An 18,241-nucleotide genomic window follows, 5' to 3' on the forward strand; every position below is an offset into this window, starting at 1 on the left:
TTATTTGACCTTTTGCAAAAGCTTAGACTGAGTATCAGAAAACTATGTTTTTAAGAGGGCATTGGTTCTTATGTAAACCTCTGGGATCCATGCTTTAAATCTGATTACTGGTACGACTTCAAGCATAGTTCTAGGTATTCTACTTTATAGATAGAGGCACAGTTTGAAAAACTAGTATCCTTCAGGTTCCAGAGGCAATGTTGTGATAGTCCGAATGATTTAAGGATGTTGGCAAGGTAAGGTTTGTGGATAGAGGTGATACCTTTCTTGGACCAATCAATTAGTGTAGACTTGAGTCAGAACATGAAATTGTCTTAATCTTCTCAGATAACTTTAGTGAAGTATATGTAGGCATGCTTAGCTCATTTTATAATCAGTGGAGATGAATAGGCACTTCTAATGTGCAGTTCAATTTAGACATTTACTTGGGGTGATGAATCATGCTGTGGAAGGGCTTATTTCTATCCATCAACTGTGGTGGTGGTTTGGGGTGCCTAGCTCAGTTGCAGATGTCTGCATTGTGTATATCTATATTTAGTCAAATCAATCCCATCTGATTGTGTCACACATAATGGGTATGATTAGACATTATCTCATTTTCCAAGTGAGTTCTGGTGTCAACATGAGTATACTCCATTAAAAGATGACAGATTATTTTCTACTGTGCTGAATGACTAATGTTTAAATTTTTTTGAAGAAAACTACACCATACTGACATACAGTATGTTTCTTACTAGTGGATTTCTTGTGCAGCTTGAGTCAGAAAGACCTAGTGTAGTAATGTAGACTGTGTACAACAGGAGAGAGCACGCTTTACAAAAGAGCTCCCTCCAGATCTCATTAGCAGTACAAACGTGAATGAGTCATAGTCCTGAGTCCTTTCAGGGAGTACTTGGAAATGCTTGGGGCATTCTGCTCAGGTGTGTTGGAATCTGCTGTGTAACAGCATGAGGACCAAAGGCTAATTTGGTCCTTATAGGCAGAGTTGCTGGCATCCAAACAGTCCTTCAAAAATTCAACCATTCAAAGGAAGGTGATTGGAGTTTGATAAGTTCTATTAACAACATTTAACAAATAAAGTCAAAATAAGAGGTGATAAGGAATTTGTTGTTCTTTGAGTTGTAATTAAAAAAAAAAGCATTAATTTGGAAATAAATTTTTAACATTATAGACTCAATCATACTAAGCTCCGCTAAGTTTGTGATTTGAATTTGATGATATATTTAGATATTTCTCCCAAGTTATTGCCCAGTGTCTGGACTTCAGCATTGGAAACAATTGCAGTGCTTGTTCCCTAGACACCAGTTTTCACATCCTGATTCCTGCACACCTTGTTAACACACAAATGCATACACATCCCTCCCTTGCTCATTTCCCCTATCTAAATGTGAAAAGGTTCAAATATAGATGTTAAAGGAATGAAATGGAATCCACTGGTGAACGGAAATTTCCTGTGGCCTAAAATGTGTGTATATGATAGCTGTAGGAAGGAGCCTGTAGTGCCCTCTAAAGAACAGATTGACGAGATATTTAGAGACGTTTAAGCAGAGAGATACTTGTGGGGTTGCCTGTGTTGCAAAATAAGAATTAGGAAGCTTTAAATACTACATCAGTAAATAATCATAAGGGCAAAACCTTTCTCATAAAATGAGTGAAATTCATTTAGTTATGTGTAGTATTGTCCAATAACTTCTGTTATGTCATTGAATTCAGTGCACACGAAATGGATGTGAGTTTTTATTCTGGCGTAGTGTCAAAAGGGGTTTCAGTGTTCGCAGTCATCACCAGATATGGGTGCCTCATGCAAAGCGCTGTGGCTGCCCATCACAAAAGCAATTTCAGAAGCTCAGGAAATAGAACACGAAAAGTGATGTTTCACAAAACACAGGACATTTATTAGTTCTTTATCAAGGGCAGCATTTAGGACATACTTCTTTAATCCTAGCAAAACAGGTGATTAGGGAACATTATTTAGCTTCTGACAGTGTTCAACAAAAAACCCCACCCTAAACATAGCAATGCTTACTGCCACATAGATGTAAGAGCTTGCATTTTACTCCATTGCATTTTACTATTCTGTAATATTTATTATTCAGTCTCTAAAAGTTTTACTTTTGCAAAGCCTGAAGAAAAGCGCGCTGTTGCTTAGGGATCTGGTGTCACAATGATATTGTTTCCCGAAGCAAAAGCAGACAAAAATTGATTGTTACATCTCAGGGCCTCTAATACCGAGTATGAGATGCTAACACAAGGCTCATTTTTCCTTTTAAGGCACAAAGATGGCAATTTGGCAACTAGCTTGTGAACTTCACGATCGGGATTAAAATGTGTCATTTTGATGCTTAGCAAAGCACTTAAGACTCCTTTAAACTTTGCACTGATGGGTCTACAGAGAATCCCAAATTAAGGTTTTGCTCCATGCCTGCAGTCACTGAGACCTTACATTTCCTCAGTAACGAACTTCAGGACAAAAAAAAAAAAAAAAAAAAAAAAATTGCCCTAGAAAATAAGCTGCTTCATCTGTTAAGTCCTTTTGGTCCTATCCTAAATGTGTTAACATCAACGGGAATTTTTTCCTTACTTGTCTGTGGGTCTTGGATTTGAGTTGTTGCTATTTTGAGGGAAACAGAATCAGCTGTAAAGACAAATGGATTATGGATGTCCAGGGCAGTTCCAAGTTCCAAGTAGTGACATCTACAAGTTTCTTTTTTCCAATTTACTAACTTTCTTTTTTCTCCCCTCAAAGACTAATTGAGCTTGGAGGTCAGCTTGCAGGTCTTCAGTGGTTTTGCGGAAGTGATGATAGGTGTAAAAAGCCTTTCTGGGGTAAGAGGTCATGTGAATTTTGGCTATCTAAGAAAGCAACAGGTTCAGACTGTTTCCTTATATGTCATTGATGTAATTTCATGTGAAAATAATAACCGAAATGCTTCACCACCTGCTGTTTCAGACCCTGAATGCAGCAGTACAGCTGTGAGTAGAACCAGTGAAATCCTGATATGCCAGAGAGGGACTGAAGCTTCAACCAGGAGCTGTATATTTGTTCCTTTTCTTGCAGTCCATTTATCCACAAGGATTCCTACATACAGCTTGTGCAGCATGGCTATTGAGGAGTGGCGTTTCAAAGTTGTATATCCACAGGTCTGTAAATCTTTCACTATTCCGGAGAAGCACGTTTAGGCCACCTTGCTAGTCTCTGTACTTCCAGGAATGGAGAACACAAAAGATGATTTTATTTTTCTTTGTATCTCTGTAGCTGGTGGTATAGTGTGAGGATTCCCTCTAAATATGCAGACGTGACGAGTTTGGACAGGGTACTTTCACTGGCATTGACATCCAGTGAAATGTTTTGTAGGGCACAAGAACTCTTCAAGTAAAACAAGAAGCATAGAGTTTGAACAGAGCAGAGCAGTTTGTTTTCATTTGTTTTCTTTCCTTGTGGAAAAATGTTGATTCAATGATGCAAAAGGAGGAGGAGGACATGCAGCCAGAAAGGGCCCAACAGTGCACTCTCCTGGAGTGTGTATGATCCAAATTCAGGCCACCTCTGACACCAATGGATTTTAGTTTTGCAGAGAGACATCCAAGATCATATACTGCTTCAGGAAACCGAGTTTGTATTCTTGAGTAATTTCCTGACCTGAGGTCCTGGTTGTTAACTTTTCCTTGAATTTTCTCATGCTCTGCCCTATTTAAAGAACATTTTTCCCCTTTGGATCAACTGCCATCTTTTCATTTTTCAAGTGCCTTAAATAATCCAGGTGCCAGCATGAGAAGTATGTTTGTAAGTCAAATTTCTTACATTATTTTCCTTCTTGTCAACAGTGCTTCCTGATACAGTTGTGGAATGATAACACAACCCTTTTAGGTCATTCAACCAATTTTTTATGGGCCAGTCCAGCAAGTCCTACTTAGAAAACTCTCTCAGACTTCATTCAGTTTTTTCTCTAAGAGAAAATCTCCAATGAAGACTGACGTTGTTCCAGTGATATTGTTTGATATTTGATCTTTATTTGTTTCTGACTGTAACTCATTTAAAAGTTTTTTCCCTTCCCTGCCTTATGTTAATGTTTGCTTCTCTTTTTTTTGTTAACTGAAATGAGTCAAAAGCTTAAAAAAAACTTGCCTCTGAGGCAGCAGAAGTGAAAGGAAATATGTGGTCTCTGTCTTGGGGTTGTTTTTCTTCTCTAATCAGTTTGCAATTAAGTTTAACATCCTTTCAACAAGTTCATTACTGCTATTGTAAAGCTGTCATGATTGCTCTAGCAATTACAGTAAACAACAATTTCAACAGAGGTGCAGTATACATGAAAAGTTATGCACAGGAACACTGAAGAGCTAGACCATGATAAATAGACTGTTATGATTGATGATGCAGAGAAAGGGAATGTAACGTATTAAACTTATTTTCTGCCTGCTACAGCAATGAAAACACATTTATTTTCTTGGAAAAGATGAGGTTGACACAGCATATAAGCATACTTTTGCTATTAGTGACCTGTCCATAGAATGAAATAAAATAAAAAGAAATAAAACAAATTCAATTAAAATCTGTGGCCTAATTTTCAGAAGGTTTGTAGGACTCATGGTTAGAAACCAGTGTAGAAACAGATGAATAGAGACCAGGACAAATAGTACAAGTTGTATATGAAGGCCTGAGAACAAGGTCCCCACATTTTGTATTTGCGAGTAATTCTGGGGCACTGTGCTGTTCTCCATCCAAACTGTGTTAATCAGAAGAAAGGTAAAATTGAATGAGTTTTTATAAGGAACATTGAGTATTCATCTCTTTGTATCTATTATTTCCACTGTTTCTACTTTTTTTCATCTTTTCCTTTTATTGGATCTTGAAGTTATTTTTAATTTGCTCTTCATTCTTTAACTGTTTGTGTAAATTTTCTCACAGTGGATAATAGAAGTCTATTCTCTTCTGCATGATTCTTCTCGGACTCTCTTGTAGTGTCTGTCCTTTTTCCCCAGTAGTCTTTTCCATTATTGTGTTATGTTTTGAGAAATAGAAAACACAATAAATATCCAAAAGCATGCAGACCTCAAAAAAGTTCATCCACCTTATTTTTAACTTACTTCTGTTAGTGCCAGGAATTGCACAGCTTTAAGGGGATACAAAAAGTGCTTCAGTAAGAAATTCACCCATTCTGAAACTAAAGGTGGCATTAAATGAATCTATTCACTTTTTTGGATAGCTGAACTAGTTTTTTCACAGTGAACTTGGCCTAGATGCTTCATATCACTATTACTTATTTATAGGTAAAATGTAAAGTATTTTTAGAAAAAAGAAAAAGCTCATTCTTTGCTTACAAGAGTTCTTTATTTAGGTCACATGAAAAAAAAGGAAATGGGAAATTTTATACAATATACATGAAATGTGGATAAGGAAATGTAGTTCTGGCTGTCTTTCCAAAGATACCACTCTAGATTCAAGCTGCAATGAGATTCGTAGCAAGGTAAGGAGAGGGTAACAGTTACACCAAACACTAGCTTCTTCAGCTAAATTCAGCAAAGCTCTGGGTGATCTGAATTACTTTTTCTGCTTTCACAAATGAGATAATTGGATACTTTTCCCCCTTCAGTATTAAGTACTGGAATGCTTTCACTTTGATTTTCTGAGTAGAGATCATTTTCTGTTGCTTGTCTTCTATGTGCAGATAATCAGGTATCTCTATAGAAAGGTTTTCTTTGGGCAGTGTGCAAGTGGTATGTGAGGAGATTTTGATTTTTTGCATAAACAACTGAAGTTTTGACTTTGGGATAGTTCACTTTCTCTGCTTACTACTAGAAAAAGCAATTCAGAGTGAGCCTGGACTATTGAACAGCTTGACTAATGTTGAATAAGCTGGGCAGTTGAACAGGTTGATTCGATACCTTCTAAAATTATCCAAGACATTTGCTTAATACTCTGTATCAGTGTGGAATTGAAGCATTGCACAAACTCCTAGAGTAAATTGACAGGATTTTTTTTTCTCATTCTCTCCTAGTTGATATTCCACTTTATCATTTACATATCAGACTATCTTGCATCCACTGATTTTTCTGTGTACAGCAACCAACGTACCGATGAACCTATGGAAGTCAAAGCTCAGTGCTCAGTAAGGAGGTGGAATGGCCACTCCACTGGCTTCTGCTCCAGCGAAGCCTTCTGAGCGGAGTGGCCTAGACCTGTGGTGCTCTTCTCCTTAACAGAGGGTTTCTAAATATTTGAAACCCTGTTTGATGACAGCTTTTGTGGACATAATTACCTTGCTTCATCCCAGTGTGTTAGCATAAGTTCACTTTTTTATTTATTCCTGGAAGGTCAAGACTCACATGGATTGTAGGTAGATTTATTGTTTGTATTGTGAGACAGTTTTTTAGTGTAATACAAAGAGAAATTTCCTGCTGAGCAGAACAGAGCTGGAGATAGACAGCAATGGTTTAGTTGTTCTCAAATACAGTTTAACCTTGCACAGCCTGAAGTATTTGAGAGTGCCTTTTACTTGCACAGGCGATGTCAAACTGATTCTTTTCAGTCTCCATATATCTACTTCATCTCTATATCAATTACAGTTGCATGTTCACAAAGTATGTTCATAATGATGGTAGGTAAAATCAGGAATTTGCATCAGGAAGATCCAGCTGGGGACCTGTCATGTTCTGATTCCTCTGCATCATCAGTAATCTGCGAAAGCTCAGTGAAAACAAAAAAAAGGCAAGCAAATGGAATTCTTTAAAAGGAATAAGGGAATGGACGTGTTTTTTATAAGCTTAATTAGTCTTCAGAACTAATTGCTTGAGGTGAAGAATAATGAATGTGGTTCTTTTTTTTCCCCTTTTTACTCTGCAGAGAAAGTAATGATTGTCTGCACTCAGTATAATACCCATGCTATTTTACATAAAAAATGATCTGTAGCTGTGTTGGGTTTGCATGGCAAAGTTTGGGTAGCTGGGGGGGCTACAGAGGTGGCTTCTGTGAGAAGCTGCTAGAAGCTCCCCCTGTGTCTGATAGAGCCAATGCCAGCCGGCTCCAAGATGGACCCGCCACTGGCCAAGGCCAAGCCAATCAGCGCCTCTGTGATAACATATTTAAGAAGAAGAAAAACACTTAGAGAGAGCTTTTGCAGCCGGAGAGAGGAGTGAGAAGATGTAAGAAACTCTGCAGACACCAAAGTCAGTGCAGATGGAGGGGGAGGAGGTGCTCCAGGTGCCGGAGCAGAGATCCCCCTGCAGCCCGTGGTGAAGACCATGGTGAGGCAGGCTATCCCCCTGCAGCCCATGGAGGAAGGATGAGGGGGTGTAGAGATTCCACCTGCAACCCGTGGAGGACCCCATGCTGGAGCAGGTGGAGGCACCTGAAGGAGGCTGTGGCCCTGTGGGAAGCCCACGCTGGAGCAAGTTCCTGGCAGGACCTGTGGACCCGTGGAGAGAGGAGCCCACGCCGGAGCAGGTTTGCTGGCAGGACTTGTGACCCTGTGGGGGACCCACGTTGGAGCAGTTTGCTCCTGAAGGTCTGCACCCTGTGGGAAGGACTCACGTTGGAGAAGTTTGTGAAGGACTGTCTCCCGTGAGAGGGACTCCATGTTGGAGCAGGGGAACGATGAGAGGAGTCTTCCCCCTGAGGATGAAGAAGCGGCAGAAACAACGTGTGCTGAACTGACCGTAACCCCCATTCCCCGTCCCCCTGTGCTGCTGAGGGGGGCGGAGGTTGAAGCCAGGAGTGAAGTTGAGCCCGGGAAGATGGGAGGGGTGGGGGGAGGTGTTTTAAGATTTGATTTTATTTCTTGTTCCTCTACTCTGTTTTGCCTAGTAATAAATTAGATGAATTTCCTCTCTCAGTTCAGTCTGTTTTGCTCATGACGATAATTGGTGAATGATCTCTCCCTGTCCTTATCTTGACCCACAAGCGTTTCATTATACCTTTTCTCCTCTGTCTAGTTAAGGAGGGGGAGTGATAGAGCGGCTCTGGTGGGCACCTGGCCTTCAGCCGGGGTCAACCCATCACAGTAGCGCTAAAAGATGGCTTGCTCTTCGTACAGGTTTAGCACTGCTTGCTATAAAATGTTTGAATGGAAATTTGGCATTCTTGGAAATGGAAAGTGAATCCAAGCTCTGTATGGCAAGTCCATCTAGACACAGAGCTTGTGTTCCCTCTGTGTTATTTCCAGTTCTTGTACTTCAATGGCCATCGTTCATTCTGCTGCTGGATTGTTCAAAGGGAAAGAATGGTTCGTGGAAAAACAACTATATGCACTATATATAACTATAATATTTTATTTTGATAAATTGTTTGTTATATGAACACTTTGAAGTTTCTATGGTTTGAGGAATCAGAGAATCCCTGCAAATAGTTGATTTATCTATCAATAGCCAGGAGAGTTTGAAAACAAGAGAGCATGCCTTGTTAATTTTCTGAAGTCCTTTTTAAGTACTATAAAAATGTTGTATCAGCTAAGTGATATTCCTTGGAGATAGCGTATTTATGTTTTCTAAAATCACTTGACAAGATTCCTCGCTGGAGATTATGAGCTGTGGTAAAATGGCATTGAGTGAAGATGAAATAGGATTATTCCTAGGAACCAAGAAACAGCCATAGATGGATCTTTTCATAATGGATAGAAGCTAAGAACGGAGTCATCCATCAGCCTATTCCTGTCGGAAGGGGGATTTTATTATACTGCTGGGCTTCTCCCTGTCTCAGAGGTGAAAGACAGTTGAAGAGTGGTAATAATACAGAGAGGAGAGACAAACGCTGTCCTGCATCCTGAAAAAATCGTACCGTGTGCTCTGGGAAAGTAAACATGCCGTCTGTATTTCAAAGAATCAGAGATGGAAATGGTAGATGATCTTTTTTTGCTGCAAATGTAATCTGGTTGGGATTGTTGGTTTTTAGAGGTAAAGCCCTTACATTTATTTCTTACAACTATATGGCAAGAGATTTTGAGCCCTGATTACCTGGGTAGGTAGCTAGCTGTCTGCCAGAATCTGGTGTATCGCCATGCAGATTTTGTGCGACGTTTCCCCTGTGTGCATTCCCTGGGGAATGTCAAAGTAGGGTGCCTTTTTGGCATGTTCTGGTTTGCTTGATTGTTTTTAACAGCTATCTTCTAGGCTCAAACCACATAAAGTGCAGCCCATTGCTGCCCTAAATAGCTTTCATTTTACACATAAAACCGGAGAACCCAAAGGATTGGGAAGAACGATGCATTATTTTTCAATTTTTGTTCTAGTATTTTAATTTTATTGTATATTATTATTTCCAGCAAATTTATTGATATCTGCTGGCAGATTTTGAATATGGATAAAGTAGGTGACAATATTGTCTCTAATTAGTGTGCCTTTAAAAATAAATGAATGAGTTAAGAAGGTGCTTGGGGAGAAGCATTTCACAAATGAGGTTAATTATCACAGATGTCAGTAAGCAGAGTTCAGTTTAGGAAAAAAAACAGCAGAATGAACAAAGGCTGTGGTAAAAGGTAGAAAGGTACAATTAAAATAAACTGAAGAGGGCCAATAATAGCGAGAGTTTGAAGTTTCTCTGCTTTTAAAATGTCGTCCCAAACGTGGCAGCTTTACAAGCTGAAGTGAAATTAATCTATAAAAATGCAACTCCACTGTTATCAGAAGACTAATGCCTCAGGACCATAATAGGACATCTCTTCATATCTGAGGCATAACTTAAATATGTCTTTCCCCAGCATTGCTCAAATTTTCTTTCTCCTTTCCATTTTTTTGTCAACAATATTCAACCAGGACTTTTTCTTGTCCCTGTGTGCAGTCTCCCACAGATCTGCCTATTCTAGCAAGCAAACCAGCATACCCCGTGACATGCTGTTGCTAAAGGCTGCTAAGTTAGGTTTACCCAGCATTTCACAGATTTAGGCAGTCTTTTACACGCTGCAGCTACCTACAGTGGTCAGCTGTGGTCAGCTGGAGTCACGGCCCCTGCGGTTCCACAGCTGGGCTTTTGCTGGAGCTCCTAAATGCGTAACTGTACTGGAGAGTCCTGCCTCTTCAGCCCGGGCTCTCTGCTTTGGGGGTGTGAGCTAGTGACTGCTGCTGGTGACTGCTTCCCGTGTTGACAAGAGGTGGAGGCAGACAGTCTTCCCTTAGTTTGTAAGGTTTTTTAGTGAAATTACGGTATGTGGCACTTTTTTAAAAGAAAAAAAGTGGTTTGTATGAGTGTTCTTAAATTGTGACATTTACGAGTTTTTATTTAATCAGGTAAACATACGGTCTTGCACTAATGAAATTGTTATTTTTTTTAAATATTAATAGGACTAGATGACCTTTAAAGGTCTCTTCCAACCCAAACTATTCTGATTCTATACTGATGGTGTCACTTCCCTGACTGCAGACAGCCTGAAACTGTAACTCCACGAAGTATGAACTGCCCTGTTATTCCAAGTCAGATATCTGATGTTTCCTGCCTTTATTTCAAGGTCTCCTGGTCCCAGCAGTGTTAAGCCTTACAAGTAGTAAAGCACTATTAAATGGGATTATATGTACCTTACTGAAACTCCAAGTAGTTGCATCTTGGGTTTTTTTTCCCTCTAAAGGTCAAGATATGCTATGCAAAGTATGTTTCATACATTATCGTGTGTACTATTCAGAAGAGGGTTCTGAGCTGTGCTGTCAAATATTTTAAATGACTTGAATTTCAAACTGGGGTTGGAGAACACAGGGGAAAATTTTCCTCAGCTCTATTTTTTACAGTTATTTAATATTGTAGGTGGAAGTTCACCATCAGAATCATGAGGCTTACATCAGTGTTCATCTCTAGCTGTAAGCCATAGTTGTATAAGGTTTTGCAAAGGCAAGAAGGGTTGGGTATGGAGGATGATAGATGATGGTATAGTAAGTCAGTGTTGCTGCAGAGTTTATAGGCTGTTGCTGGAGCATCAAGAGCTCATGCCAATGAACTTTGACATTTCAACTCTGGAATTTGCTAATGAAGAATGGGCTACAACATAGCCAGTCAATTAGCGGTTGATCTCCCTGTCATTCTGATACTTTGTACTCAGATGGTAGTGTCTTTTACAGCTGTTGTTTGATTTCAGACGTTGATGATGATCAGAGGGCTGGAGCACCTCTCCTATGAAGACAGGCTGAGAGAGCTGGGGTTGTTCAGCCTGGAGAAGAGAAGGCTCCGGGGAGATCTAATTGTGGCCTTCCAGTACCTAAAGGGGCCTACAGGAAAGATGGTGAGGGACTGTTTATCAGGGAGTGTAGTGACAGGACAAGGGGTAATGAGTTTAAGCTGAAGGAGGGTCGATTTAGATTAGATGTTAGAAAGAAATTCTTGACTGTTAGGAGTGGTGAGGCACTGGAACAGGTTGCCCAGAGAGGTTGCGGATGCCCCATCCCTAGAAGTGTTCAAGGCCAGGTTGGATGGGGCTTTGGGCAACGTGGTCTCGTGGAGGGTGTCCCTGCCCATGGCAGGGGGGTTGGAACTAGATGATCTTTGAGGTCCCTTCCAACCCAAACCATTCTGTGATTCTATGATATTTATTAGAAGGGAACCTAAATCAAGATCAGGTGTCTGAACAATTGAGTTCTTCAGATTCTAAAGAAGAATCATAACTCAGGCCAGTTTCTAATCCTCACACTTATTTGCACTAATCTATTTAGTGTATTTTTCTCTTAGGTGTGAAGTGATTTTATAAACATGAATCCATTAACTGTAAATTACCACTATACTAAATCAGGTTCCATGTCTCTGATAGATTGTAGCTTTACTCAGAGGAGCAATGCAAATGTAATTTTGTCTCTAGTTTATAGATGTACTTTCCTGTTGCCTAATTTAATAATCTTTATCCATACTCAAGTTTATGTAACAAAATACTCATTCAGAAATTAATTTTTATTAAGCTACATTGTTACGGCATGCACACATCTATGTGATACTTACAAATATTAAAATTATTGGCTTAAATCTGAAGCTATTCTAACTCCTGGTCAGAGAATGAGAAAAGAAATAGCCCTTTGAAGAGGTTCCTGTGCTTTTCTTGTTTATGAGGCACCGAAAGGAAAGCTGTTCACCTTTTAGGGTAAGCTGATCAGCCTCCAAACCCTAGAGAAAATGCCACTGCGATGTGCTCCTTACTGCTGTGGGGATCACAACAGATTATAACAGAAACTGTCAGAATCTGCTGTGGGCTATGCAAACAGCTACAGATATGGGAGTGCCTTTACGGAATCTTTCTGCCCAGTGTAAAGGATTCAAAAGATGAGCTAGTACCTCTCCTCAGTTCTACCTGTGATTCAAGAAAACCTTTTGAGTCAGGCACCTATATGCAATTATATATATGATTAGGTATGTACTTGATTTTATATATAAATATATATGTAAATATATAATAAATATATATAAAAATATATATAAAAATATAAGATGGGTAAATTACAGACCTCACAGTATCCTGTCTCCAACAGGGACCAAAAGCAATGTCTAAGAATAACTATGATACTAGTGAAGACAAGAAGCCATACTGTCCTAGCTTCCTGCAGTTTACTGCTCATAGACTACAGAAACTTTCTATTTAATCCCAGCACTGGATTTCTGTTTGCTGAATTTGTGTAGTTACCCCTTGAACCTATTGTTAACTGCAGTACCCATAGCATTGTGTGGCGAGTTCCACATACTAACTGCACAGTATAAGGGAGCACCTCCTTTTTCTTGTTTTGGACCAGTTATCTGCTAATTTACTTACTGCTCTATTTTCTTCAATTTCCTTTGTAGGGAAGAGTTACAGGCTCTGCTTGTACTTGTTCTTGGGAAAAAAAAAAGGGAGAACAGGCAGTATAAGTCATCAGCTCTCCCTCCAAGTGCTATTTAAAAACATGCCTATGTGTGGTCAAAATCAAAGAAGACATGACAGAAGGAAAATACACACTGTGGAAGCACAATGTTGAGTTGCCAGATAGTTTTAAACATATTCTGTCAGTTCATTGGCATATGCTCTCTAGAGGGAAGGTGAGCGTGTGTGTGTATGTATGTGTGTAAATGGGTCTTTGCTCCTTCTAGGCTCCTGACTGTTCTTTTGGATTCTTGCTAGCAGAACTTCTGTAGGTGCCTTATGATCACTCAGAGATTTGAGCAAGAGAACTGTGCATGAGTTGTCCTGGGGGCAGGGAGTCAGATAAGGGGACCACAAATGTCTGCATTTGTGAACTTTAGACAGTGAGCAGATAATAAAACATTACATTCTCAGAAAATATCCTGGACCCATAGGTTTCAGTCTGTTTTCTGTTTAGTATTATCTAAAACTAGAGATGTAGTTGCTTTCAGGTTTAATGCAGCTCAGCTGACAGACCACATTACTGATTTAAATATGAATAATATGCCCAGGTTCTGTTTATGTGGTTGTGACATGGGTAACCACAACACAGAGCTTGATAGAGAAAGTCCACATGAGATTACATTGTCTATTCTGCTTTTCACATGTCTTCTAGATCATCTATTTATTCACTTGATGAGTGAATACAAAATGTTGATTGAAAGAAAATAGTATGTTTTGCATTGTAGCCTATTGTTCTGCATAACACTCACAATATGAATATAATATGGAGCAAAACAGGATGGTGGAATGGACAGAGAGGAGAGCACAAGGGAAAAACGAAGTTGTACTGAGAGACATGGTAGACAGTAGTCTTTGTGGCACAGACCAGTATTACTGTAGGTGTTAAGTAGCATTAGTCTGTAGATTTCCATACACCTCAGGGTGACTTTAACAACCACTGTCACCGCAAGAATCCAGTCTCCCTCTTGCTTCCCTCCCCGCCACTGATTCCTGTCCTCATGCTGCCTTCTACCATGGGCCAGCACAGGTGTTTGTATCTGTTGGGGACCTCAGCTTAGAGTAAGCATTTTTTTTTTTTTTTTTTTCAGAAATGTTAATTTTCATTTAGGTAAGCTCTTTGATTGAGGTCAACCTGGAGATGCCCCAGTACATATGTCAGAATAACAAATGGCATGGTGCGGGAGTGTTTCTGCAAGACTGCACATGAAACAACATCCTGACCTAATTTATTAAGCAGTTAGCAAAACTGCTGCACCGCATAAATTATGACAGTATAGAAATTAACCTGTTCAGTTGAATAGAAACCAAATTTAATCCTTTTGGAGCTAAAAAATATTGTATTTGTCCCTCTGTCTGTATGGGATGAACATTTTGTGTCACCAGATTTGATTTGGAGAGAGGAAACACTGAACCTTGTCTGTAATGTACAGTTTGAACGACAATTTCTCTTTAAGAGTCTTGGAGTTTCCAACAGGGGAGTACCAGGATCAAATTGCTTGTATATAGTAGAAGTTTGCTTTGTTTGTATCCAGTTTTAGCATTGGTACAAATATTCATGCTGTATTTTAAGTACTTTTATTTATAACCAGAGGAACACAGCACTGAAGCACATACTACACAGTAACATAACATTCCAGAGATCTATATGAGAAGTGGGTTTTGCTTTTATTTTAACTTCTTGTCACTTTGTTCCTAAGGAACTCTGAGAAAATAACAAGGGCTATCTTGTTGACGTCTGCTACTTCATAACTGATGTAATAATGTTCTGTTTATAGAGGCATGTTTGTCAGAGACAGCCAGCTGTGTTTGTGTTACAGTCATTATATTGATTGTGATTGTTCTAACTGGACAATGTTTTAGCTTCATTTTAAAAAACATGACCTGTTAGCTTTAGTGATTTAGTCTACAAATCATCGAGAATAGTCTTATGATAGTAATAATGAAAGAACAGTAATAGAAAGAAGTGACATCAGGAGAGTTATGGAAATTTCAGTGGTGCATCTAATAGGAACCAGATAGACCTTTTCAGTGGGCTCATACCTAGGTAAACAAATGGATCCTAAATTGCCATCTCAGATAAAGTCAGACCTTGAATTTTTAGATTGCTAACTACAGTAGCTTATTAACACAGAAACCACAGTGATACATGAGTCAACAGTGTGCCCAGGCTGCCAGGAAGGCCAACCGTATCCCCGGGTGCATCAAGCACGGCATTGCTAGCTGGTCTAGGGAAGTGATTGTCCCACTCTACACTGCGCTGGTGCGGCCTCACTGAGTACTGCGTGCAGTTTTGGGTGCCACAGTACAAAAAGGACGCGCAACTATTGGAGAGTGTCCAAAGGAGGGCAACAAAGATGGTGAAGGGTCTAGAGGGGAAGACGTACGAGGAGAGGCTGAAGTCCCTTGGTTCGTTCAGCCTAGAGAAGAGGAGACTGAGGGGAGACCTCATCGCGGCCTACAGCTTCCTCACGAGGGGGAGCGAAGGGGCAGGTGCTGATCTCCTCCCTCTGGTGACCAGTGACAGAACCCGAGGGAACGGAATGAAGCTGCGATGAGGGAGGTTCAGGTTGGATATTAGGAAAAGGTTCTTTACTGAGAGGGTGGTCGGGCACTGGAACAGGCTCCCCGGGGAAGTGGTCACAGCACCGAGCTTGACTGAATTCAAGAAGCGTCCGGATAATGCTCTCAGTCATATGCTCTGATTCGGCTGGTCCTGTGTGGAGCCAGGAGTTGGACTCGATGATCCTTATGGGTCCCTTCCAACTCAGGATATTCTATGATTCTATGATTCTATGATAATTAATGGAAAGGAGAAGCTTACTTGAGGCAGCCAGTCACCTAGCAATTGTTATCATCTGCTGTAGTCTTTGTGACAGCAGCAGCTACTGATTGTGATCCCATAATGAGGCGAGTAATGAAAGCCAGTAACTCACGAGAGATTGTGAGCATAGCACACATAGCACATATACTGTACAGTATTAATAACTCTGTAAAAGACGTGGCTGGAACTGGACAGCAAGCACTTGACCAGAAGACTGTATTTCTGAAAGAGGAGGTAGTTTTCAGCACTAACAGAAGAAACCTCAAAAAGAACCATCAGCTGCAGTGACAAAGTTAGACACTGCCTGGTAACTGAGAAGTGAACAGGCACAGGACATTCAATTTTGCAAAACATGCAAGCTCAGATAGACCTGCACAAATTGTTTAAGCCCCAACTCCAAAGGCACGTAGATACCTCTGGAATTGCAGAATGATTTACTTAGTCTCAAAATGGCTATGCATAAGACTGTAGGAATAGATACAGAATTTAGCATATCCATTGGAATATGCTGGAAGTGGGATATCTCTATAAACACATGGCAATGAAGGCTGTGATGTACTTTAGGTATTCCATATAAGAAACATGTTAGCAGAGTAGCCAGCTGTTAAATTTATGCTAAAGTCATACTTTGTATTTCACTTGCTTCTAAGTTTTCTTTTTTTCCAGTCTTGTAGCCAAAATGCTAGCTTTAATTTGAATTACTAAGACGCACTGATCTTTGTTTTACTGCTGCTGAAACCAATACACTTTGGACGGTCTGTCTCTGAAGGGGTAGAGGATGTAACAAAATTATGCAGTAGGCACCAAAAGGTACTTCCTGAAAAACATGTGAGGAACGTGGAGCTACAACTTTTTTATTGAGAAGTTGGGTATAAAAGGGAATACTGGTGTTATCAAGTGCCAAGCTTAGTAAGGAGTTCCCTCTGGTGGGCGAAGACTGGTATTCTTGGCCACCTTCTCCAAGAAAAAGTCCGGGAAAAAACGCTTCCTGGCTTTCAACAACCTCAGAGTAGGACATTGATCAAATAGTCTGTGAAACTAGGGAATTACACTTAAATTAAAATGTGTTTTAAAGGCTGAATGCATTCAGTATTTTTTTTACAGTTGAGGAAAAATATTTTAGCGAATATATATTAGATATAAAGGAAGTAGTTTTGCAGACATAGCTAGACACCTGAGCAAGGTCAACTACTGGAAAATGGCAATTCAGGTTTTCAATAATGACCCTAAAATTAGACTTCAAAGCTTATGTTTAAGGCTTATTGTCAAAACTTTTCAGCAGCCAGCATGGAATTATACATGTGCTCAGGTACAACAGGATCTTCAGACCTACAAAATCCAGTTCCACAGTAGTCTTCTGGTGCTTAAAATTACACTAATCCCCAAAGAAAAGGATGATAAAAATAAAAAGCTATCTTTTGCTCCTCCATACTAAGCAGTCTCACCCATTTGTTGGTGTCCTCTGTCCTGCCTTACCATCCTATGCTGTTTAATCTGCTCTGGTTTTTTTGCCTTGCAAGTATGGTATCTAACAGGTTCGGGGCTAGTAAAGCACTTTCTTCTCTCCTTTTTTATTCTTAGGAAAGAATTTAAATCCCCTTTCTCTGTTTAAAAGTTTCAAGCAATCAGAATTCTCTAACCTTTTATTTGTTGTTTCTGATAAATCTCCTTTAAGCAGACTCAATTACAGTTTTCCAAGTTGCCTTTCTACCTTGGACCATTTTTCTCCAGACACTGTTTTCTTAATCATTTCCCTAACTTTTTCTATTTACTTGTCATTCCTGTTTCAGTGTTGGGCAGCTGCTTCATCAATAATAAGCCACCAGTTTTATTTCTGGAGTGAAAGAGCAGGGTAAAAAGTAGGGAGAATGACAAATGGGGAGCCTGGGAAATCGTTGTTTGCCCTATGTTGTGTGATTTCCCTCCATCAACCGTGAAATAGCCACTGATCTACTTTCCAGGGGAGAGAGAAAAATCTGCTATTCCCTGAAGAGAATGTTTGTTGGACCACTACCCTTCCAGGTTCACATCAACAGATGTGAACTTTTCACCAAGCTGTGGATGGGGAAATACTCTCTAAAATTAAATTGTTTTTATCTCCTTCTGTGAAAAAGCATTTGCACAACATAATAAATCAGCTTGGAGAAAACACTTCTCAGCAGTATGTAAACAAAAAGCTCTGACAGTTCAGGTCTCAGAAGTGCCTCTAGGGCAGTCCCAGAAGATGCATCAGTTTCAACCATAATGTCAAATAACAGTCTTAAAGATGACATATTTCGTACTTGGCGTTAGATGTGCATCTTCTGACAAAAAACCCCACACGAGTAGAAATACTCTTATTTGTACCTTTCAAGTGCTGCAAAATGAAACACCTGAGGGATGTTCATTATGGGCTTTTCTCACTTGTAATGCAGTCACTGTCATTGATTACTTGGACATTTTATTGTAAATGTCCACAGCTGGTTTTGGCTTGTGATTCACAGTGCTTCAGCTCTAGCCCAATTCCATTTTAGCACCAACTTCTAAGGGTTATGGAGGAACTGTGAGCCTTTATACCAAAGTGGATGTTATTAAGAGGCCTTTCCCATTATCATTAAACAGATCAAGGAATGATCAAAAATCATTC

At 39.8% G+C, this 18,241-nt stretch overlaps 1 protein-coding gene across 3 annotated transcripts in view; it reads left to right on the forward strand.

Annotated features, from left to right (window-relative positions):
- TRPC6 (transient receptor potential cation channel subfamily C member 6) overlaps positions 1-18,241 on the forward strand; it is a 106,364-nt gene that overhangs the window by 37,281 nt on the left and 50,842 nt on the right. Inside the window, exon 1 of one of the 3 annotated variants that reach the window (XM_054801529.1) lies at positions 3,066-3,141. The exons of the other annotated variants lie outside the window; for them this stretch is intronic. The gene's annotated coding sequence lies outside the window, so the exon portion shown is untranslated. Of the gene's footprint in view, positions 1-3,065; positions 3,142-18,241 lie in introns of those variants that run through there. 3 annotated transcript variants of the gene reach the window in all.

This window comes from Grus americana, chromosome 1 (assembly GCF_028858705.1).
Source record: "Grus americana isolate bGruAme1 chromosome 1, bGruAme1.mat, whole genome shotgun sequence".
In the NCBI taxonomy this organism is placed as follows: Eukaryota; Metazoa; Chordata; class Aves; order Gruiformes; family Gruidae; genus Grus; species Grus americana.